The sequence below is a fragment of the Mustela putorius genome, unplaced genomic scaffold, assembly GCF_011764305.1.
Source record: "Mustela putorius furo isolate JIRA1106 unplaced genomic scaffold, ASM1176430v1.1 tig00000145_pilon_pilon_pilon, whole genome shotgun sequence".
In the NCBI taxonomy this organism is placed as follows: Eukaryota; Metazoa; Chordata; class Mammalia; order Carnivora; family Mustelidae; genus Mustela; species Mustela putorius.
In genome coordinates this window covers 42,099,898-42,125,374 of record NW_025421294.1, presented here as the reverse complement: position 1 = coordinate 42,125,374, position 25,477 = coordinate 42,099,898, and the positions used below count along the sequence as shown (strand labels likewise).

General features: G+C 37.9%; 1 protein-coding gene and 1 long non-coding RNA gene across 3 annotated transcripts in view; one reads left to right on the top strand and one right to left on the bottom strand.

Annotated features, from left to right (window-relative positions):
• Positions 1 to 25,477, top strand: part of TENM2 (teneurin transmembrane protein 2) — a 1,128,378-nt gene that overhangs the window by 31,807 nt on the left and 1,071,094 nt on the right. The gene's annotated exons all lie outside the window — the stretch shown is intronic.
• LOC123390802 overlaps positions 17,884 to 25,477 on the bottom strand; it is a 30,257-nt gene continuing 22,663 nt past the window's right edge. The window contains exon 2 of the long non-coding RNA XR_006605415.1: positions 17,884 to 18,312. This is a non-coding gene — a long non-coding RNA (uncharacterized LOC123390802). The remainder of the gene's footprint in view (positions 18,313 to 25,477) is intronic.

Here is a 25,477-nt window from a genome sequence, read left to right as displayed (position 1 = left end):
GGGTTCTACTACTACTTATGGATGAACAGACTGTTGAAGAAGAAATGAGTTTTACACCAATATCACTTGCTGGGTATTGTCTTTTCCAAAGACAGGGGCAACAGTATTATCTCCCATCCCTCTCGCTCTTCTGTGATGTGGCCTGACCACTACCTGTTCAAGAGGCGGACTGTATTTCCCATCCCCATGATTGGACTGGTCTTAGGGACACACTTACAACCCATGGGTTTCTGAGGCTATGTCAGAAAAGGTCAGGCAAGCTTTTACCTGGATCTTTTGGAATGCCTGCTTTCCAGACACTCTCTGCCCTCTTGGAACCTGGCTACCATACTGTGAGACATGAGGCTACATGAAGGGGCCCTATAGAGGTACTCTGACTGTAGCCTTTGGGTCTCCTCTATCTCACAATTAGACATAAATAGAGATAAATTCAGACTCCAGACTTACCAGTCTTCCCAATAGGGGTCTCAGGCATTATGGAACAAAGACAATCCAACCCCTGTGCCCTGCCTAAAATCTTGACTCACAGAATCTGATATTTTTTTACACCACTAAAGTGAATTTGCTTATGACAATTTCTAATGATAGAGTATTAATCAGAACAGAAATAGGTAAAAGAGATGCTGATAATAATAATCAACCACTAAAAGTTCCTGTTTATTGTTGCTGTGTGCCAGATTTGACTGGATGCTTATATAATCCTCACAGTGACCCTGAATTTGGCATTATTGCCCTTCCCCATTTTCTAGATGATGGAACTGAGGCACTGGGAGATGAAATAACACATTCACATAGTAAGTGAAGGAAGAGGATATGGAGGCTTTGTGCTTAACCGCTTGGATAGATGGTATATCTAAGGTCTAAATACGGTGCAGTCCAGCACCGGTGCATGAGTTCAGAGACTGTATCGTTCTGAGATGGGGTGGTTTTAAGCTTTGTGAGGTTTTGTGAGGAGATAAAATTTGTACGGAGCCTGGTCAGGTGTGTAAGGTTTAGATAAGCTGAGTAGAAGAGGAGAGGCAGGCATTTAATGTGGAAGTAACCATGGGAACGCAGATAGAAGTGAGAAAAGAATTAATGAGTGCATAGGTGGAGAATAAACAGGTAATAAGAGAAGCTGGGGAGAAGGATGGTGTAGGGTTTGGATGGCTTCTTTAGAGCTGTAAGCATGTGGGGCATTTGACCTGGGTGAAGCATGTCTAGATTCATACTTCAGTGAGAGTTTATAGTAACCATTCCGAGAATAGGTATATCTGAAGGGGGTGGGCAACCAGAAGACAGAAGAACAGAGAATAATAGGCAGGTGGCAATGGTAATAAAGATGAAGGGTAAATTTAGGGAAATTTCAAAGAAATCAGTGGTATAGCTTAACAACAAATTGAATATAAGGGTTGAAAGAATAGGAAGTAGCAGAGACAGCTTCTAGCCCATGAAGTCAGAAGCGTCATAAAAAGATCTTTTACATTCAAATATTGCCAGATGTAATTAATGCTACTGAAGGCCAACATTAAAGGTGTTAGTGTTAGAATTGCAAGACTCAAGTACTGCAAAGTTGAAAAATCGTACACAATTATCCTATACTTTATGATTATATTGCTTTGTATCTAGAGGGCTCTTCACTTTTCTTTATGTAACATGCAACTGCAATATTTAATACTCCCAGTAAGACTATGAGATATGTGGGACAGGTGGCTATCCTTGTGCAGAGGCTGTAACTGAATATGGTAGATGTTGAATTACTGGATCAAGACCCTATTTAGATGAGACCTCATCTTGGGACTAGGTCCTTTGACTTACAGTCCACTGCAATTCCCATTTATAGTAAAAACTGCCTTTTTGAAATGATTTTGGACTTGGGTAGGTATTTTTCTTTTTTCTGAGACAAGAGCATGACTATTTCTCACTATTCTTTACTTGTATAATATCTTGTGGTTTCTGACTTAGAAGATCAGCCTTATACAAGTTCTCATTATGTAAGTGGACTTGGATTAGTAGGTAAGTGAAAGAGTGAGTTAAGTTTTGAGGAGGTTTTGTGAACTCATTCTGTCTGCAGATTAAGTTTAGAGACTTTAAAAAGCTGTAATTATCTGGTTTTCAAATTTTGGTTACTCAGAGCAAAAGCCCAAGAGACTCTTTACTTCTTAACCCTTTATGCACAGTCCTGTTCATTTCACATTCTAATTATATCTAGAATCTTTGCATTCTTTTTTTTTTTAAGATTTTATTTATTTATTTGACAGAGGGAGATCACAAGTAGGCAGAGAGGCAGGCAGAGAGAGAGAGAGGAGGAAGCAGGTTCCCTGCTGAGCAGAGATCCCGATGCGGGACTCGATCCCAGGACCCTGAGATCATGACCTGAGCCGAAGGCAGCGGCTTAACCCACTGAGCCACCCAGGCGCCCTAGAATCTTTGCATTCTTGTTATTTATATTACTACTACTTTTGCCTATATCCACTACATGTTTCTTGGTAACTCAGCAGGCTTTGAAATTGTGCTCTCTTAACTTGGCACACCTGTGCTATCCATTCCCTATGCAAATCTGACCCTGACTGAATTATCAGTGGTTTTCCCAATATTTATATAAGATTTTCCAAGCTCTTAGGCATCAAATTCCGTACAAGGCCTTGTGAACCTCTTCAATGTCTTCTCTGGTAGGTCCTTCTCATACTTTACACTCAAGTAATATTGGTAGAATGATGGTTTTAGACACACACACACACACACACACACACATACACACACACTTCTTTCTTCTGTAATATAACATCTGCTTTTCCCTTCGTGGAATGCCTTTCTTCATTCCACTGGAGAACTTCCATTCAGTCTTTAAACCTATTCATGTCATCTTAGCAAACACATCCTGCTTTCCTCCAGTTTAACCATCCCTCCTGCATTTGTAATGTGTGTGGACCCAGCACAAACTTCATGGTCATATCAGCCCATGTTGTAATTATTTATCTTTATGCCTACTCTGCCTTCTAAACTGTAAACCATTGAAAACAAGGACCATGATTGTTGATCTCTCTGTATCCCTTGAAATTTTTACAGTGTGTGACACATTATAGGTCCTCATGAAATGATTATTGACATGAAAAAAGGCAAAATGTTTTGGAAATAAAAGTTTTTGGCTGGAAAAAGTCATTACCATTGTGCCACAGACATGGATTGATTAAACACCTATTTTCATAAAGCACTGTGCTGAGTGCTCCTCAGAACAAATTATACAGATCCGCTTCTTGACCTCTAAGAACATATTTATAATTTAATACATATATCGGGTATGAGGGCAAATATGAAAAGGAAGACAATAATTGAATTATCAACATTAAACAGATACACAAATAGTTTAGATTAAATATTTACCTTGTATGTGTGCTACCTTGTAAAGGATAATTGCATTTCAGCAGCTAGCGAGTGTATGCGAACCATTTGAGTTTTATGTTTAGACAAAAGGAACCTATCATAATGGTTACAGTGTAAACTGAATTTCGATGTTTCTATGGTGAAGATGGACATCAATATTCCCTCTGAGGTTAATTTACATTATATTGAAAGAAGTCGTATACTTAGGATAGAATCCAAATCTAGACACCCCTGACCAATTTAGAGCAAATGGAGCTTATCTGTAGAACTCCACCATTTAAAAAATATGGATTCTAAAAAATATGTGTTTTTCATCAAAGGCAGGAAATAGGGTATTTGACAACATGCATTTGTCTACTGAATGTGATGGAATATGTGATGAAATATGTTTTGTCAATAAAATAAATTGCCAAACAAAATGTAATTCTTTCTGCAAATGCATTTAGTCTCCAAAATGAAATAAGCCACTTTCACAAAGCACATTTTTTCCTTGGAATTCTTTTAGATCTGCTGCCTATCAAAAACTATAAAGAAAATGTGTTCTGTCAGATACTGTATTTCCAGATACTTGGATATAATATATTTAATTAGAAAAAAGTAGCCTCAGTAGTAGAGGGTCAGTAAATGTTTGTAACACAGTGACGTAGTGTAAATGAATCCACACGTTTTGGCTGAAGAGGCCACGTCCTCATCCCAGTATTGTTATATTCTTGAGGATGTTTAAGGGATACCGTGATGTTCCTTAAACATATTCATAACACTTTTATTGTTATCATGTTATCACCACATCACTGAAAGAGTTAATTACATGGCTAATTAGGTTCTTTTTGTTTCATTCTCCTCCTGCTCTGTGAATTGGTGCTTTGCTCCAAGCCTCCTGAGGAATCTTAACTTACATAATTAATTAATACAGTTTAACCCTTCAAATGTGACTCTAACACCTCACCTTGTGGAACATAATTTTCGATATCTGGTTAACAGCCTGTGGTGCTATACGCTGGACAAGTTCAAGTCAAGTAATTAAGTGTTGTTAAGTTGGGAAAAGAATACAATGTGTAGAAGTGATCAAAGGATTAGTAGGTGTTAAGGCAGCTTGGAGGAGAGGGGGCGTATTATAGATGGAGATGGTGCGAACAAGGTTTTCTGTCTTTTTCTCTTGTTTCTTGTTTTTTGTTCTTTCTTTTTTTAATAAGAATAACTAACTTGTGGTATCTGCTTAATCTTTAACGACCAAATGAGATAACGTCCATAAAGCTCTTGGCTCAATGCCTGGCACTGTTACTATGTTGACCGATAGTTTTTCAGTACTAAATAAACATTGTTCAACTGTGTTCTTTTTTTCTGGGTAGGGCTCCTTTATTTCCATTTTATGGAAAAGTAAACTAAGTTTCAGAAGGTTGTAGAGTGATGCACAGAAAAGAGGGACCCTCCTCTGCTGCTGGGTGAAAGGGACTGTCTTTGAGAATAGATGACCTTTGAATTCTATCCTGAAAAATAAGGAAATGAAAAGGCAGGAACTACATGGAAATGATAAATGTAGGTGGCATATTGACAGTATTGACAATAAACTGAATTACTAGAGAGGGGGCTTAATTTACTGGGAAATGGAGCTAGAAGAGTAATTTGGAGTCCTAAAGTACCTACATGCTAAGGAATTTTGACTTAATTCTAGGGGTACAAAGAAGCTACTGAAAATGTTTGTAGCAGGTGGCTGACATGACTAAACTTATATTTTGGAAAATTAGCTTTGGGCATGTGAAAAGGGATTATTAGAGCAGGAAGAATCCAGTGGGATTGTGTTGCTATATCAGTGCTTGTACTCCAGGTGAAAGACAATGAAAGCTCCACTAGGGCTGTGGCAACAGAGATGAAGAAAGTGGAAGAGCGATTTAAGAGACATTTTTCAGGCATGATCAGTGAGAGGGCATGTGTGGTAGACAGGGTATGGGAGAATTTGGGAATAGCTGCAAAGCTGCATGGGAGATGAAGCCCCTGATACAGACAGAGAACACAAAACAAAACAAGTTGATGTCAGTGAAACATAGATTTGGTTTTGAATATAAGGGGCATGTCTGCAGGATCAATAAATAGTTGTGTTCTAAGTGTGAATCCTATGTCCGGGAGAGAGGCTGAAAGGAGGAATAAAGATTTGAAGGGTTACTGTATTTGTTTTTGATATTGCTCTGATATATAAATGAAATGCCTTTATGAGAATTTCAATTAGTATTCAACATAATGTATTGAATGAAAGTTAAATATGAAGGCCTAACTCTCTTGTGTTCCTCTCAGTTTTACTAGGTAATAATTCTTGAGAATGTTCCAGGCTTGGGCCCAAGATGTTCATGAATTACCGCAGTTTATTCAGAAAGCTTGGAGAATACTGGAGGTATCAATATGCGTCTTTCCCAGTGAGAAACCAAGGCTGGAGAGATGAAATTAAGTGCCCACAGTAGAACAACAAAATCTAATCCTTGTCTAACTCCACCGTGGTCCTTGTGAGCCACACCCACATGGAAACATTCAAGTCCGATTCATCTTTAAGGCATCCAGCTCTTGTTGGTGACCCTTGTCAGGTTTTCATGGATAACCTAATTTCTTCTTTGATGTGAAACCATTCAGTTACCCAGCAGAGGACTTGACCTACAGAAGGCAGCCAAGGGCTATTTCTTTCTGTCCTCTTTTCACCCTCATCCTTCCCTCTCTCTTCAGCCTTCTAGCACCCCTTCTGGATATCATTTAAGATCATCGTTCTCCCTACCTTCAATGCAGATGTTGCTGCACATTATTTTTTTCCTACTTGGCTGTAGGCATTTTGAATGTGAGGATAATCTTTGCCTTTCCCACAATAGCCAGCACAGGGCTTTACACTGTGCTAAATGCTTTACTTGAATTGCCTCATTTGTAATCCAGTGATGTTATACTGTATCTCTACTTTTAGAAGAGAAATATGTAGCTCAATAAGAAACATGCACAAGTCATGGATGAAGATATGAATATCTGTCTAAGCAAGAAGAGTGCTTGATGACTAGTGCCTTGCACATAGTAGGTTTTCATATTTGTGAGAACAAATGAACAAAATCAATTTCAATAGGCAAGACTGGGGGCTGAGCATAGTTTCATTATACTGTAGGCTTTTTTTTTTTTTTTTAAATCAGTGCCCATGTAATAGGATTCTGCCTAATATGACTCATTTCAGAGAAGGCCTGAATAAAGGAGCTCCATAATAATGCCCAAAAAGAAAAAAAAAATTAAGTTAGTCTTCTAGAGTATCTGAAAGGCACACATTTGTTCCTTAATCTCACCAATCCAAATAATGAACAGGAGCGTCCACAACAGAATTACTAAGATTGTTCCAAAGCTTAGTAGCTAATTTGATTTTGTACGGGATGTTAAGAAAGGGTTTTAAAGAATTTTTAATGAAAAGGCAATTAACGCTGAAACCTTCATTAATGGAGAGTTGGGAGGAAAAACTGGACTTCTTGCTGAGTTTTTGACTTTTTAACTAATAGCAAAAGTTTATGGTATTTTTACTGTATATTGGAAAGTGGTAAGGCACTATCTATTTAATGCAGCTAAACCTTATGGGCAAACAGAACACTTTTAAAGGCTTTTAATTTTTTTTTTTTTTAAGTAAAGAGGACAGAACCCCCAAGAACTAATTATAACTCAGCAGCTCTCATTTGATAAAATGGATGCAGAGTAATGAAATGTTCACCAAGAAACAGTAATTTTGACTCAGCTTAAAAGATTCTTGAAATTCTTATTTGTTTCCCTATATTAGTGTAAACTGACCAATGTTGCATACAGTAGAAAAATGGACATTTTATAAGAAAACTTATTATAAAGAGCAGTCCTGAGCATCAAACAATGAAACAGATATTGCTTCTGAATGTTGGTTTGCCTGAATCCAAGTCCTCTAAACTGTTTAAATAGAATTAATTTCTCACTTTAACCCTAATAATTAAAGTGAATAGAATATCCATTCTTTGGTTTTCCAATATTTAATTGTGGTACCAGCATTTCCCAAACTTTGCCCTAGAAATGCTAGTGACTGTCATGTTCCCCACTCCCTATCACATGTGTGGTCCGTAAGGCCTTAGAGTAATGGAAGTGAAGACAGAAGTCTTTTGGCTGGCAGATTATTAGAGTTTTATTGGCCATATGGTGTGCCCTCATTCATGGAGTTAGGAAAAGTTTTTATTTTTTGTCTTTAAGAGCAGTTTAAATAAAGAATTGTTGTGTACTCCAGACTTAGAATAATTTTCTAACTTGTCTCCCACCGATTTCTTCTAACTCACCTGGATAACTAACTACCATATGTCAAAACCATAGGGTAGGGAGGGGTGAAGAGGCTTAGGGCCCCCAAAGGAGAGAGGTTGTTACCCAGCCTTTGCCCTGTGGCTTGTATTTTTATATGTCTTATTGTCTACCACTGAATCTGGTGACAAATCTCAAACATCCTAAATTTTAGAGTTGTTACATCAGAAAAAATAAAACAGACTTTCTTGGCCTCTTTCATCTGTGTTTACTGGGGGGTAGCAATGTAGACGGACTGGAGGCCTGTTCCTTGAGCCAAAACAGTCTAATTTTATTTGTCAGCAATAAAGACATAACATAAGAAGCGTGTGCCTAACCGATCGGAGCCATCCCTTTGAGAGGATCCATACTAGGAAATGAAGAAAAAATCGGTGTTTGAAAAGTACCCCTCGCTCTAAGTTCACCCCTCAGTCTTTATCAATTCTGGAACTCATTTAATCTAATTATGTTATGAACCAACATGCATATTTTTGGCACTCAGCATATCTATTTCTTTTCTTTTTTAAAAAATATTATTTATTTATTTGAGAGAGAAAGGGAGTCAGAGAAAGCACGGAGCAGGGGGAAGGAGAAGTATACGTCCTGCTGAGCAAGAAGTCCAATGCAGGGCTAGATCCAAGGACCCTGAGCTCACAATCTGAGCTAAAGGCAGACACTTAACCCACTGAGCTACCCAGGCACCTGACAACATATCTATTTCTAGATTGTCTGGTTAATTGATTGGTCAGTTAAGCATATAAAATCCTTGAATTTTTCAGAATAAATTGGAAGTGGGAAGTTCTGTGGGCTCCACCTGTGCTACTTACTGACTTCATTACCTTGTGCATTCTTTAATATAGTTTTCTTTCGCTTGGGATCTTCATTTTCTAAATCTAGGTTCTCATGAGCTGAAAGTATACTGTCTTCTTTGATTCTAACCAAAGCGGTTTTGAGAGAAGACTCAGAAAAAGACAAGGGATCTCTACTCAATGGACAATTTGTATACAACAATTTTTCATACATCTATTTTCCTGTATTTGAGAACTTGTACTTCATTGTAAGAAAAAGAAAGATGGCAGAAAAGACAGCAATGTGGCTGGCAAATGCATTCTTTCCTTTGATTGGTTGTTTTGTCCTGGCATAGATTCTTCTCTGTTCTTTCTCTCATTATCTCTCTCTCAGGAGAAAAGGAGTAATTCCTTGAGTAGCCTTCTTTGATGAGATGCAAACAAACAAAGAATTTTGGCTGACAAAAAATTGCTGAACTTATGTTTTCAAAGAATGTTTTAAATGTATTTTATTATTTTAAATAATTTTGCAGGAATGTTTCTACAAACATCCCCCTCCTATTCTGGTTTATTTATGTGTACTGTTCTTACTTATAAACAATATCACAAATTTATATGCTGTTGTTCTTTAATAATCCATAAGAGGAAAATGATTACACATTGGACCTTGAGCAAGGTATCAGTGATGTTGGTTTTAACTATTGATGAGTCTAAGTAGTTGTGTGATAATCTGTCCAAGGAATAGCTCTTTTCTTTCTAGATACAGTTATTATTAATAGTATAAAAACCCAGCATATTCATTAAGTTGCAAAGAGCAAGAAAACCCAAGGTGACCTCTTACATTGTCAACTTACTCAAAGATCTGTGTTACAGGGAGGAAGGACTAACTAAGAAAACCAGTAGGAGTTCATAGCCATTTTCTATGGGTAAGGGATTACCCAAGTCCTTTCTCTAGGCTCAGGTTTCTCCTCTGTCCTGTGTTTGGTATCTACATTTGTTGTTTGTTTTAACGTATATATGCAGTCTGCACTCCAAATAACAGATGTAGATTTGGGTACTTCAATTTCTTTCTTAAGTTACAGAATTCGTAAAACATGGGCTTTTTGAGTGAACCTTAATGCTCAAATATAATCTGTTTAAGTGGATGAGATATGGTAATTTTATGAGACTGTTTTATATACTTGTACAATGTAATTACTGAATTAACTTGTCTGTATCATGCGCTTTATTATTTTTTTCATTCCTTTTATCATGCCTTATCCAAATTACTAATGTAAGTAATGTGTCCCTTTATTTCTGCATTAGAATTATTAATTTGTTCACTTGGCCATATGTTTGGATGTCTCGACATGAACTGGATATCAATTACCTTGTCACTTTTTTCTTTATTCTGCCATATTGTGAGTTGACACCAAAATACACACTGCAAAATGTATGTTAGGCTGGGACATTAAAATGATTGACAGTGAACTTGCAGGGCAAGCAGAAGGCTAATCCATATATGACACACAGAAGCTGTTTTCCTGGCAACAACTTCATCATTGTTTCTAAACATGAGAGATGAGCCAATGTACCTAAAAAATCATTCAGGTAAACAGCAAAGAATTTTGTTTGGCAGGGTATGAATACCATAGTCTTTATCCTTCTCACTTCACTGTGGTAAATGGTAATAGATTGTTCCCACTTAGATTAATAGCTGTTTTAACTCAATAAAAGATGTGTAAATCGTTGGCAGTTTCCTATTGAGTCATATTCAGTCCTTTTATATGTCTGTAATAACATCTCAGAGTAGTTAAGATGTAAGGCAGGCCTTTGGGAAAAAAATGTTCATGTACATTTGGAATATAGGCTAGATATGTAGACACATTTTGAGGGGAGGGTAATCATTTGTTTTGAGAACAAGCTGAAATCTGATGACAGCCTCTATCAAATTTTTAGGTCCATATCTCATAGTATTCGATTGTTCACATTACATGAAGGAAAGAGAAAATAGGAGACTAAGTTCGTTCAAAAAATTATATGAGGCCTAAGAAAAGACTGTTCCCAGATGGAATTCACTGAAGACTCGGTTTCTGTGCATTTTCATTATAATTAATTCTTTAATATTGCCAGTTGAATCTCGCGAATTGAAAATGTTCCAATCTATACAATCTGGCATCATGCTGCTCTTCTGAAATTCCAGGGAACCTTCCTAAGGGAAGATTGGGAAATTCACAGTATGAATGGAGCAATTAGAGCAGAGGTGTGGCATCAAGAGATATGGGCCAAATTGATATAACATCATGACAATGGCCTCTTTCCAAATGCACCATAGTCAAATTAGCACATGGTAACAAGAGTCGATGAAAGAGAGAGAGATGCTGCTGCTCTTTGGAAAACAGTGTTTTAAGTTTAAAAAAATTTAATTCCATGATCTCCAAATCATATCCTGAAAGAGATGTACATCTTCGGGGGTTGGAAGCAGCATTGAATGAGTTGTCAAAATAGGCAGTTTCAGGCAGCGGTGTGTAAGAGTCCAAGGGAGAGTGGGAAACGAGGAGGGAGACAAGCCATTGCCTGGAAAATGACTTATTGACCCGGGACTGTCAGGCTTAACTGGGATGGAGAATTAGTGAAGATGAGAAGTTAATGTCATATAAACCATTTTTGTGGGACGTTGGCGGGGGGGGGGAAGCGTGAAGCACAGAGGGGCTCACCTGTGCAGGCAGTGGTGGAGCCAGGGTGCATTATTTCATGTCTATCTCTAGGATTGCCCTAAAGGTTTAGAATATTCACCCCGTTAAGAAGTTAAATACATTTGAAAAAAGTATCAGCTTCCTTAATCTTATGTAAAATTCATATAATCTTTTATCTTACCTATGGCATTTTAACTGTGAAAGTTACACATACTCATTGTTGAAAACTTCAAGAAACTTGCAAGCGAATTCTTCTCCCCCTCCAAAGACAACCATGGTTAACTGTCTTATCCTTGGTTTTGGAAAACAGAATGAGTACAGAGATGGTGGACATAAAACTCATAGACCACTAAATATTAAATATTTAAAAATAAATATTTTTATTTAGAAGCTTTATGAGACATGAATAAGGTTCTGAAAATCAGTATAGAGAAAGGCTGCATCTGAACAAGCTTGTATCCCCTTTCTGCTCCTTTCAGGGATGTGGCCGGAGACATGATTAAGATCTGTATCCTTTGTTAGCCCTAAACAAATGATCCCCAGTCTTTAAACATCATGACTCTCCCCCTTCCTCAACCATCACTGAAAGAGCCACATCAATTCCCGGAAAGACCATTTTGTTTATTTCCTGTTACTGCCAAACTTTTTAATTCTATCCATCTATCCAACCATACTGACAAGATCAAACTGATAGTGTATGTGTAGTAATGTACTGTGCTCTTTTCATTCATTTAATATTTTGAGTATTTCCCATATCAGTGTGGAAAAACTCTTCGGAAACATGATTTTAAATTATGAGCTTAAATTTACAAAGGCAGAGGTAGACGCAAATAGATTTTATTTACTTGGGAAAAATCAGAATTTAATTTAGAAAATTCTCATATTTAAAAACTCAATTGCCAACTTGTGAGGGCTAAATTTACTGAACTTTCCACTTGCATTATTGGAAAATAATTATTAATGTCTGCTAGAGAAGACATCTGTTAAAATTGGCTTGTGACTATAAGAGTTCACTTTCATAAGGAAGGAACAAATATGCAGAGGTTTCGCTCACATAAGTTAGAATTATCATGAAAAAATCCCATATCTAAATGTTTTTCTTTTTTGCTTTTTTAAAAATTTGCTTCCTTTTTTATTTTTAACTTTACCTACTCTCTTTTCTCTTGAACCCTCAATAGCATCTGTATTGTGTACTAAGTCATGTTAATGGATTCCATAGATAATTTCCAAAGGTTGAAAAGGCCTTTGACTTGAGAGAAATTGAAGCAATTTTGAAAGAAGCCGAAGAAGTGTATATTAGAAATCCTCCCCATGCACATGAATAGTGAGTGACATTTGAATTTGACAGAAAGAGTGAAAAGATCAAGTTGAAATGTGGCACTAGAGAAGGGAATGCCGCCTTACCCGTGCCTTTTCTGTTTGCTGAGAGAAGATATTCTGAAACTTTGAATGAGAAGTAAAGGGCATTAGCATCAAGTGAGAGTACAGGAGTCAACCTGCATTTGCAAATAACAAAGTCATACCAGCTAAACTCCAGGAAGACCTTGAAGCTGAGATCCAAGATCACAGGCTTAAAAATAAGTAACTTTTGTTAAAGAAGAGTGTGTAGGTGACCAAAGTTGAATTTGCACAATAAAGGAGAGATCACAGAAAGGAGACTCTGAAGGAGTAAGGCTACCCGGACTGGTTCTGGGAGTCTAACTCAGGAGGCTGGGCTAGTCTCAGAGTCTATAAAAATGATTTCTGAGAGGTGAGCAATGTCTACTTCGGCTTTAAAAAAAATCTGAGGACACCTACATAGACATTTATCTCGTTTAAAGGATGGACTCTTCACTGCAGTTATATGTATTTATTCTTAATAATAAGGGCTGCATTTCCCTTTGAGTCTCTTCTTTAAATTTTGGGCACCCATGGCTCACCATTTATTCACAGCTGAACACCAGGATTCAAATTGTAGGTTCAGATATCATAGCACTAGACTCACTTGGGATGAAGAATAATTCAGATAAGGAACTACTCATTGAAATTTACCTCCTCAAAAGCCATGGTCAGTACTTAGTTGATTATAAATAGTGTTTCTGCCTCTGTTTTGTTTGATTACGTTAGAATAAGAACACATTCATGTATTTGGAAATCTAAAAATAAGTTTAAAATAGAAAATAAATTATAGTGAAAGAAAAAAATAGCACAGTGATGCTGAAAAAAGAATTTTAATTAGGGAATGAATTAAACATGCTTTAGTATTAATGTTTACCTGCAATAAATAAAATTGTTGGTGAAGTGTAGCATAGTGGGTAAGAGAACTTGGGTCTACTGTGTCATACTGTCTAAATTGAAGCCTAGGTTTACCAGGAAATAGCTGAGAGATCTTGGGACAGCTGTTCATTTATAAACTCGGAATAATAATACATGTGCACCTAACAGGGTTGTTTTGAAAATTACATGAGATAGTTACACAGCAGTTATTCCATGGCATAGCACATGGTATGCCCTCTGACGATGCTTATTCTTTTATGAAGCAGAAAAGGCCTGTGTTAGCTCAGATGCTTTGAGAAGCAGTTGCTGAGATGGGGATTATACATGCAGAAGATTTATTGAGGGGAACATCTGTGAAGGTTTAAAGGGAGGAAGCAGTAGTAGCAGGGAAAGGCTTCAGACCATAATGTTGGTCTGACACCTATGAGAGAAGGGGAGGAAGGAAGGCAGATTGAGGAGGAAAAGTCTCAGACTGCTGCACAATTCCAAGAAAGTTTGGGGCAGTTTGATGCAGAGCACTCAAGCCCAAGTCATCTGTTGGAGGAGTCCTTTCCCATCGGAGTGAGCCTGTGCAGTCATTGGCTGGAAACATTCCAGGAGAAGCAAGGGCTCTGTGTGAATGTGGTTGTGGATTCAGAGAGATAACGGGCAGGGATGTTGGGCCTGCAGCAGGAGACGTATGTGGTCCATTTCTGTGATTGCCACAGGGGCATGCTTGAGCTGGTACTTTGATACAGTAGCTATAAATCATTAGTACTGATTGATTAAGGCATTCCATCACTCCAGTTCTCTGGCAGTGTTGTTTCAGGGTACTCTGTCTCTGAACCTCAATTTTATGACCTATGAAATGGATCAAATAAAAAGCATTATACACTTACTTTAGGGTGGATTTAAAGATGTGAGATATTATGTGTAGAAGCTTTTTTTTTTTTCCCAATGTGCTTTGGGAATGTAAAATAGCACCAAAAAAATTCTCTTTAGATATTTTATAATTCAAAAATTTCTTCCTAATAGTCTGGCCTTCCAATTAGCCTGACTTTATTATAATTAATTTCACATGAAAACACACATCTGTGGAAACAAATAGATTTTCTTATCTTTGAAATTACTAAGAATTTAAGGTTTATCACAAGAATGTTTTATTTGGTAACTGTTGTAAGCATGCATGATAGCAAATTGGCTCTCACTATTCAATAGACAGCTTGTGGAACTTGAAGAATTTAACCCACCGAATCCAGAAACTAGTTTTAGAGGTACTAGACCTCAGGAATACTGTTAAGTGATGCATCAGTTGTTCATAACTGTATGGTGGAGCCTCACAAAATGATCAGAACACAGAAAGCTCTCAATAAATATTCGTTGAGTGATGCACTGAATCAGTTAACTTCCTGCCTTTTTTAAGGTTTATCTCTGTGACCTTTCCTCACAGGGATTAGGGACCCTAAACAAAGAAGCACAGAAGGAAACATGATGAAAAGCCAAATCCCTGATGCTTATAGAAATGAGAAAGGGATGGGTCTGGTACTTGGACCATACCTCATAGAATCACAAAGATGATAGAATCTTTGGGGCTTATTTAATCCTACTTCATTTTACAGCAGGTTTTCCCAACAAGAGCAAATAGATAATTCTTTCTTGTGGGGAGCTGCCCGTGCCTTGAGGGTTGTTTAGCGATATTCCTGGCCTCTAACCACCAGATGCTCTTAGCATCCCTCCCCCATTCTCCACTTGTGACCATAAAAATGTATTCAGAATTGCTAAATGTCTCCTGGGGACAAAAATCATCCCTAGTTGAGAATGCTGAAATACTGGATACTGGATGACCAACGAAACCTTGAGAGTTTAAATAAGTGACCAAAATTTTTGGCAAAATGAGCACCACAACTCTAATCCTAGGACTAAGTGTCCATCCACTTCTTTTTCGACTATCTGATACCACCTCTCTGGTTCAGTATATGATTAAATATGCCACCAACACAGTTGTGTTATTTTATCATGACTATTCATATTTATTCATGGCATTCTTCCACTTTGTAGGCTGTTTGATATTATACACATTTTATTGCATGAAAGGCAAGCCTTGATTTCTTTCTGCACTGGGTTAAAAATGAAGTTCCTTCTGGAGGTGAAAGGGGCATGTTTTGAAGCCCAGAATTGACAGGGAAGAGAGAGTTCAACAATCTTTCTCTTAGGGACTGACTTGGAAATGCATTATGCTTTCTTTGCCAAGCTTACACTAAAATAGAAAGATATATCTTTACACAACGATTTATTAAAAAAAAAATGCCTGCCAAGTCCAGAAGACACCTCTCTAAAGTGGCAGAGAACAAAATGATCTCGTAGGGATGGTCTAGTGTAATTTCAGATAATTCTATATCAGGTTTCTGAGAACCCTTTTGGAAAGCTGTTATATGTTAGTGCTGGTTCTCAAAGAAATGGAAAATTAGTATTTTCTTTCTCAGCCTACAATTTATTGATCAAAGAAAACTTATTTTTGGCTTTATAGTGTTACAACAATCTGAAGCATATTAATAAAGAAAGAGAGTTGCTTCTTGGGGAGATAACCTTGATGACTGTAATTTTTCTCATGAGTATCAATGCTGCTTATGTGCCAATACATCACAAGTGAAGGGGAAGGAGGGAAGCAGATGTTGCCTAGCAAGGGAGTACAGAGTTCTGTGTATTTTGCTTTCTCTTCTTCCAGCCTTTCTCAAAGAGCTCTTATCCTTCACTCTTTATTCTGGAGAAGGTCTTGAGAAAGGCTTTAAGAAAGGCTTTTTGAATATAGAGGTTAAAAGAGCTGACAAGGAGTTGCCTAGTTCTGCTCATTGGTTCTGCCCGATACGATAATCGGAGGACTCAGCCATAGTTTATTCCTGTATATAATGCATGCTTCCGTTTGAAGAGCCACATGGGTCATATCCTGTTCTACCACCTTTGTGCTGTGTCATCTGGGCACATGACCTGGTCTCTCTCTGTCTCAGTTTTCTCATTTGTAAAATGAATGTGTTAGTCGTTCTAATCCAGATGCAGATAGAATGAGTGAATGTTTTAAAAGTATGTGGAAGATTGGTAAATAACTCTGTGTTTATTACATGAAAATAATGTGTTTAAAATTCATTAATGAGGGACTTCTGGGTGGCTCAGTGGGTTAAGGCCTCTGCCTTAGATTCGGGTTGTGGCCCTGGGGTCCTGGGATCCAGCCCTGCATTGGGCTCTCTGCTTAGTGGGGAGCCTGCTTGTGATCTGTCGAATAAATGGATACAATCTTTTTAAAAAAATTCATTAATGAGTGTATAATACATAGTGAGTACTCTGCTAGGTGTTGGTGACTTACGGCAACAAAAAAAGAAAAACTTCAAAGAAAGTCGACCACCGAAGTAGTTAACTGGTCACATTTCAGAAATTTACTTTTTAGTTCGTATTTACAAACACCTGCTTCATGAAGGCCACTGCACTAGCTACAGAGGAGGCAGGGGTAACAGTCAGCATTTCTGTTGTCTAAGAACTCTGTCTAGTGGAGGAGGGAAAATGAAATATAAGATAATGTGATAGGTGATTAGCATAGACACAGTGTAATGTGATTTCATAAAAAGACTCACCTCTCTGCCTGCAGATGGGGTTAGAGATGGAGAAGACCTGAAGGGGAGGTGGCCTGTGAGTCTGGTCTCCTTATCTGAGTCAGTCTGGTTAGGACAGGGAGGAAGACACTGAACAGAGAGAGAAGTAAGCCTTGGAGTAGGGTTTGGAGGGAAGAAGGGAAGTGATGAGGCATGCTACATCAGGAAGGGCTCAATGGATCGGGGTCAAGAGTGTAGGTACTGCCATAAAAGAGAAAGGAAGGTGTTGAACTGTTTTTAGTTGGGGAGATATATGGTCTGAGAGGCAAGGATTTTATTTGATAAACTGCAGTCTCATGCCTTTAGGAGTAAAAGTCGAGCAGAGGCCAGACTAGAAAAGGCTCAAAGCCCAAACTGGTGAGAGATGATGAGGCTTGAACCTCATCACCTTGAGAGAGGTGAGAAAGAAGAGATGTACAGTTACCAGTTACTGAAGTTACCAGTTACTGAAGAAAGTGCAGTTACCAGTAGGACTCCAACAAACTCATACTAACTGTTATACCAGAATGGGATTTTGAATTGGAAAACAAAAATAAGACCATGTTAGTGAATTTACTGTTCTTATGGTATTGAAAAGTCTTATGTGGCCTTTTTAGACTTTAAGAAGAGAGGGAAAATATGGCGTTAGTCGTCATCACGTGGTGTCTTTCTGAGCAATTCATGCCATCTTACAATGTTGTGAGCTTAGATTTCCTATTGGTGCTTCTTGCTGCCCTCTTTCTAGGCCCCCATTTTTTGGCATTCTTGATTTGGCTTGGGAAAATTTTTACATATGACTTTTGACTTAGAAGGGACTTTAATATAGGATTTTCTTTGGCCCTTTTCTTAAATCATAGATACCTGAGCAGAACCTGTTAAAGGATCCTTGGAGATCATCTAGTGAGGTGGTGGGAGAAAACGTTTTATTTCAGATGCCATCAGCAAAGTCTTAATCGTGGCTGCTTGGAGTGCTGTGTTGACACAGAATGTGAAGCCCATATGGTTTGGTGGAAAAGTGACAAGATCAACTAAAGATGCCCATCATGGGTGCAGCAGGGCGGAGCAGAAGCACATATGCTTCATGTATCCATTTGTAGGACAAAGAATCCAAGCTCTTAGCATCAATGGATTTGACAAAGGTCACAGATTTAGTTAGGAGTATAGCTGCAAAGAATACTTGGCTCCCAGTGCCAAGATACTTCTTTCATTTCTTCTGTAAATATTTGCCAAGGTCGACAGGGTCCAGGTCACTTTTTCTTCTGTTTTAGTTTTTAATGCTGGATTCTCAGCCTTTCTCAATGCAGACCAGGTCCCTGCTTTCATGGAGACCATCTTCTAGTGGGAGGTGGAAAATAAATAAATGAGTAAGATAAGATCAGATAGCTGTTGAAGATTAGGGAAACAATAAAACCCCTGGGTGTGGTGATAGGAAACAGCATGGCAGTGGGGCAGCCAGTCAGGAAAATTGCTTCAGAAAAGAGGACTTTTTAGCTGAGACTTGAATGAGAAGAAAGAGCCAGTGAGGCCAAGATCTGACAGAGGGGGATACCCCAGGTGATAGGTAAGGATAGGGAGGTGCAAAGACACTAAAGCTGAAAGTAGCTTGAGTGTTTGAGGAACAGAAAGAAGGCCTGCTGGGCTGGGGCACAGGGAGGGAGCAGGACAATAGTACCCGGGAACATGGGAAAGTTACACAGGGGCCAGGTTACGCATCACCATCTCTTGGGGAAGGGAATCCTAGGGTCCTGCTCAGTGGCCCAAGCAGTAGAAAAGTGAAGGGCTGACTGTGGGTCTCCAGTTTCTTAGTGCAGTGTTTTTGAAAGTCTCCAGGAGTGCGTAGCCCTTTCTTTCTTTTTATAGGAAACTCCTTAATTATAACTGCCAAGATCAAACAGCTGATAAGATCAAAAACTTTACTCTATATAGATTAGAGTGGAAAATAGAAACCTGGAATAAATGTGTTTCCTTCAGGTGACCTTAGTAAAACATTCATGGGGTGCTGACAAGTACTTTGAATTTATACAATGGGGAACACAGTTTAAATACTTTGATATATTGCAAGCAGCTTCTACGGAATCTCAAAAAAGATTGCGAAGCTCATTTAAATCTTGTACCAACCCTGTGAGAATTGGTAGGAAATAGCTATAGCTATTTTTTTTTCCAGATGGATAAAATGAGGCAGAAAGATTAAATTATTTGATTTCAGATTTGTTCCCATAGTCTTGCATTCAGTCTAACAGATATATTCTATATACCTTAATTTATAAATAAATCTGTGGTTGAAATCCAAAATGTGATAAAGCATCAATTAGACTCTTTTGGGTTTTTAGTTCCAAGGTCCTGATTTGTGTATTTACCTTACTAATTATGAGTAACAAACAAAATAAAATGAGTCTTTCAGGATTCATGTACTCGAGCAATATACTGAGCCTACTGAATTTATTTTACTTGGCAACTTGTTCCTAAATATTTTTTTGCTAGGGTTTATGGTGGTCAAGTTTGAGGTTGCCCCGTTTGATATTTGCGGATATTCCATTAAGGGCATTGTCCTTTTTCTTCCCTCTCTGTCTCCCCCACTCTCCCCCTCCCTGGGCCGATTTTACCTGTCCTGTGCATTCTGTTCCTTATAGGTTGTGCTCTCAAGTGACAGCTTATGAGTTTAATAAATCCAGGCAAATGTGTAAATGGATGTTAATGGTCCACACTCCCCTTCAGCATAGCATGTATACACTTTAATGGTGACCTTTGATGGTTAATACCTAACTCAAAGGAATGACTAATGGCAGAATTAGGAAGCCAAGTACATTTGGAGGTCAGCGTTGTAGCTAATTGAAAGTAATACATTTGGGGGAAGTCAAGGACTTTGTGTGCCCCTCAGATAATCAAGATATGCCTATTCCCAGAGCCAGCTCTCCTTCTAAAAGGTGGGTCTCATTATACAGGATTTCATGAGCCTCAGATGGTTTTTCTGATATGGCTATATAAAGGTGTGAGCTGTACCTATAATGTTTCTCAACAAATTAATGGAACTTTATGTTGATGTGCAAAGAAATATGTGGACAAGAAGTGAACTTCAGGAAGAATCTAATTATCATCTGCAGAATCATTTCTCCCCCCACTTAGAAGATAATTGTGTTTTTAATGAGTCTTTTGTTTTACCATATTCTTTCTGTGAACAGTCCAAACTCTGCTCCTTCTTTCTTCTCTCTTATTGACCCGGGATCTTAAGACCTATTTCAAGTTGCAGTGAACCGGGGATATAACCTATAAGGGAGGAGTCCAGAATAAATGGACCTTGAGGTTTTATTTTCAGTATATACCTGATGTATAGCACATATATCCTATATTGATAGGAAAACTCATCCTAAGGGGACACCTCATATTCAACTTTTAAAATGTGTCTATTTAACTAAGCTCTCAAAATATTGAATTTCATAATCTCCCTGTGCAATATTTTCTTCCTTAAAGGAAGATAAATGAATCTTTAAATCTGCTTTCTATATAAAGGTATATGCAGGTATATGCAGAAAGGAAATGATTCTTCCAAAAGTACAGAAAAAGAAAAATTATATTTATATCCAGAACAAGTTAGGCCATCTTCCAGAGCTTTTAATATCAGCAATGCATTTACTAATTCTATTGAGAAATGTAGACTTGTTATATTATTCTGATTAAATCTGGTTTGAGCCCTGAGTTAGTAAAGGATTTTCTTTTTTTTTTAAATTTTAAACAATGTAAATATGTGTCTCTAGGACTGCTATAATTCAGACCAATGGTGGCTGCATGGAGACTAACTTCACCTGCCACCACTTTCACTGGTTAGGAATAACACTAGTCTAGGAGTCTAGCAATGTGGTTTTTCTAAGATTCACTTTGTGATCTCTGGCTGTTTACTTTTCACAGGACTTCAAATTCCTCATCCACAGACCAGTTGGTTAGGGGAAAGTTTATTTTCAGGGTGTGTCCCATTGATAAAATTTTAGGATTCCAAGAAATAAAGGCAACAAATATAAATGTTTTTGTAAGGACAGAAGGTGATTTTGTGATGTACTATCCTGGGTCCATCTCCCTAATATTAAGTTGTGACTCTCATAGCAGTTTGTCTGTATTGTTTTATTTTATGTGCACCTTGGGATATAATTATTTATATACTTGCCTTACTTCCCCTCCTTGATTGCAAGTGAAAAGTGATATAAAATATGACTTTATATAAAACTTTGCCCCTGATAGGCATTTGGTAGAGCTCTCCTGGAAGGTTGCCTCCCACATAATGGTTTTGTGTAGCTTACAGAATGGGGCATCATTGCTTTATTTTTAATTTCCAATATGACATTCACTGCTTCCTTTGTTAAAACTTTCCTGAACATGTGTTATGAACAGAGCACTGTGCTAGAAGTTGTGAGGGTTATAAAGCTTCTATCTCCTCTCCCAGAGAGTTTATAATCCAGTGGTAGTACACGGACACCTGCAAATGAGAGTCACCAGTGTCAGGGGCCTTGGCAATGCCTAGCAATAGCCAGTGTTTAATAAATGATAGCGTTTTCTTTATTGGCTGCAAATACAATTTCTAGTGTTATTACTGTTTTCATTATCTATAGAAGCTAAGATGATTAAATGGGAAAAACAACAAGAATATCCTACCGTGATTAGACAGTGTTGATGTGTCATCATCATAGGCATGCGGATTTGGTTAAAATGGTTGGTGGTACCTTGAAAAATATATGGTATCTCCTCACAGTAGAACTAAATAGCTGTACTGCTTTGAGCACAATGCACAGTTCCTAGAATAGTAATAAAACCATCACCTAGGGACTTGTTAGAAATGTAAGTTCTCACTGAGTTGCTCTAGAAACTCTGGGAGTGGAGTCCATCAGTCTGTGTTTAAAAACATACTTTGGGTGTTCTCAAGTGCCCCAAAGTGTGAAAACCATCCAGAATGTCTGTAGAGATGTGGTATAATAACCTGGGAGGAGTGTGTGAAGGTGAGATGCCAAAGATAAAAATGGGTTAGAAGAAAAATTTCATAACCCCTACACCCAGAGAGTTTACAGCCTAGTGAGAAGCAAGTAATCACTAAGATAAGTATGCAGTCACAAACTAGAATACATGTTGCAAGTGCAAAGAACCCATGCAATCATGGCCTGGATTGGAAGAATTGAGGAGTATAATGTTTAGGCAAGATCAACTGAGGAATGAGTTTGAGCAGAGCTTGTGCTCTTGATGCTGTGTGGGTGTACGGAGGTGGCCTAGAATCAGTTAGGGGGCCTATTTAACAAAATGCTTTTGTGTAGTTCTTTTCCCTGTGTTTTGTATTTTTCTTGGGGTTAGTGGCCATATTGTGTTTGATTTTTCTTGGGTTGACCTAGTACTTTAATTATTTACACAGATAGACATAGGCATAACATTTACACATTTACACATAGATGAACATATATATGGAAATATATGGAAAAATTTCCTTGGTGACTATAATATTCAGCACACAGCCTGCTTTGTACTATTTGGTGACAAATTGTATTAAGTACCGAGGGTTTACTGGGCACTGTCCTTGGTCCTTTACATATAAATTTTAAATCAACTTTCACCATATTTCTTTAGGTAGGATTGTTGACTCTATCTATGGTAAGTAAAATGGCTCTGTGAGATGAAATCAGCTGCCTCCGGTCACACAGCTGGCAAGTGATAGAGCAGGGTTCAATCAAGCAGTCTTGTTCTAGATTTCTCTCTTTCAACCACTACATGGAGAATTCATGGGACAGAATATTTCTCATTAAAAGTATGTGCACAAAAAGGGAAGCTCTGCCTCACGAATATCTGTTTCATCTTGACCTGTGATTTTCCTGTCCCACACATCTCATGACTTGAAGAGAAGATATCAGGTGTTATAGTTCATTGGATTTGAAGCAACCTCATAAAACCTCAAAAAAACATCATATGCACATTCAGAGAAGCTGGGAATTTTAACTTCTACAGATATAGAACTTGAGCCATTTCTGAAAAATGGCAAACCAGGACATAACTATGAGGATATGAGCGTGGGTTTGGGGAGAGGAGCAATATAAATAGATGATCGGGGGTATTTCAGGGCAGCAGCCACTGGGGAGAAGGCGGTGTCTCTACCAGCTGGCAAAAAATGGATCCTACATCTTCCCTCTCCAACTTCCAAATTTTTCTCCATGTCTTGGCAAATGGTTAGGGCGGCCTTTCTATTTTCACGTATTTCCTTCAACTTGCCCATTAGAATTTCCTCCCTTTGTTTTAAGTACCCTTGATATTAATTTCACCTTTAGGATAAATGATACAAAAAAATTAGAGGGGCATCTGGGTGGCTTAGGCAGTAAAGCGTGTGACTCTTAATATCCGGGTTGTGAGTTTGAGCCCCACACTGAGTGTAGAGATTACTTAAATATAAGTCTTTTAAAAAATAAAAAATAAAATTAGAAAACTACACGGTGTGTATTGTCCCAACTGCTAATCCTCATTATCGATTTAAGATCGAAGAATTACAAGCTAGAAAGTAACAAATGGAAACTTATTTATTTCTAATCATAAGAATGCTGGTGGCATAGTAATTAATAAAAACAAATATAAGGGTAATGATGTTACCTTATGGAACTGCTTTGAATACCTTGCAAATTATAATTTGCTGATTAAATTTCTAAGCTAACACATATTGATTTTATTTAAGCTTAAACACTGCATTAAGGAAAACCCCAAAGATCATCACTTTAAATTTCAGATATGGAGGTAAGGACAGTTTTAAGCAACCAAGTTTCCCTGGAATTTCTAACGTAACTAAAGTAATTGAGTAAGATCAACTTCTGTGAATGTGTATGGCTCCAAATTGTTGTATTAATATTTCGACTTATATTTTCATGCATAGTTACTTTGATAATCTCTAAAATCAGCGTATTTATAGTGGAACCACAAATTCACTAGATGTAGCAATGAATTCAGAGGCGCATTTTCTTTACCTGCCTTAGCATCTAATTGAGAACTACTGTGTGGCCTGCAGCTTTCCATGTGAGGTGACTTGCAGTCACCAGAAAGGCATCTTTGACCAAATAAAACTAGTTACTTTAATTTGGGCTGAAAATAAGAATTTTGTTAGTTTAGTGGAAGCAAAAATATTTCCTATATGTGTATCTTCCCTATGAATTGTCCCTTTAAAAAATCAAGCTCTCAATGAGAATTAGGGGTTTTTCCAAAATGGGCGAAAGCAGTTGTCTGTAGGGGATTCAAAAAGCAGTTGGTATGCAGCATTCCATACACTAAATAGCTTCCATGAAAACAGTACTGCTTTTATCCGATTTCTTTAAACATGCAGGTTACTAATACATTTTCAAATTAATCGTTTAGAAATTTTCATACCCTTCTATAACTATTAGTTGGATAGTACATCTCTACCTGCAAGAGTGACTTGATGCATTCATTTTACTACAATGAAAATGTCATTTAGAAAGCCATTAAAACATAACCTTAAAATTAACATTCTGACCCTATAAGGAAACATTAAATGGGTTGAAAAAGAATGATCTTGAAAAGGAAAGGCCTGCCTTTAGAGTACAAGATTAAAAAAAAGAAGAAGAAGAAGAAGAAAAAGCCACTAATGAATAATTACTTTAATGAGCTTCTGGTCTCCGAGCCACTCACACTGACTTGCATTAATGCTGTTAAATGTTATGGTCTGAACATATCAAAATATTAATTTTACTCCGTTTTTATACAACAAAGCAATGGCATATCCTAAACTGCTCCATGAGGCACTTCTTTAGCAGGTAACTTCATTATCAAAATACTTGTTTTGTCCAGGATCCTTCTGGAGGATTTTCCTAAGATACTAATAAGACCGTGGATCAACTTCAAACCCTCCAGCATATTAGTACCCTCACCTGAGACCCCAGTGCCCAGGGCATCTCTCCACAGAAGGCATTTTAGCAAACCAGTTAACACTGAAGGCTGCGGTGTATGATGCAGTGTACAAATATTACTTGTGCAGTCTGGGACAAATTGCACAGACTTCCTGTGCCTCCAGCTCCATATATGTTAAATGAGAAAAACGTAGTGCTAGTATAAGGAGTTTGAAGGGTGAATGAAATGACCGAGGCGCAAGCTTGGCATAGCACCATCTTAATAAGAAAAGGGAAACTGTGATTAGCTAAAGAATGATATATCTCAGCATGGGTTATAAGGTCCACTGTGACCCAGCCCCAGTTTATTATAGAAGGTTTTTTCTTGGTGTTTCCTTTTCACCTCTTGCTTCTTCCTTTATGTTCTGGCCAAGGAGAGTCTTAAATTCAAGTGTGCATCACAGTGGGCATGTTAAACAAAAATGGCTGGGCCCTGCCTTCAGAGTAGCTGAATCAGTAGAGGGGAATAATGGGGGGCAGAAGTGCATCCTTCTAGCAGGTTCACAGGTGACACTGATGTTGCTGATGTGTGGACCATACTTTGAGAGCCATTAGTCTTATCTCCCGTTTCTAGAAAATGCCATTCTCCA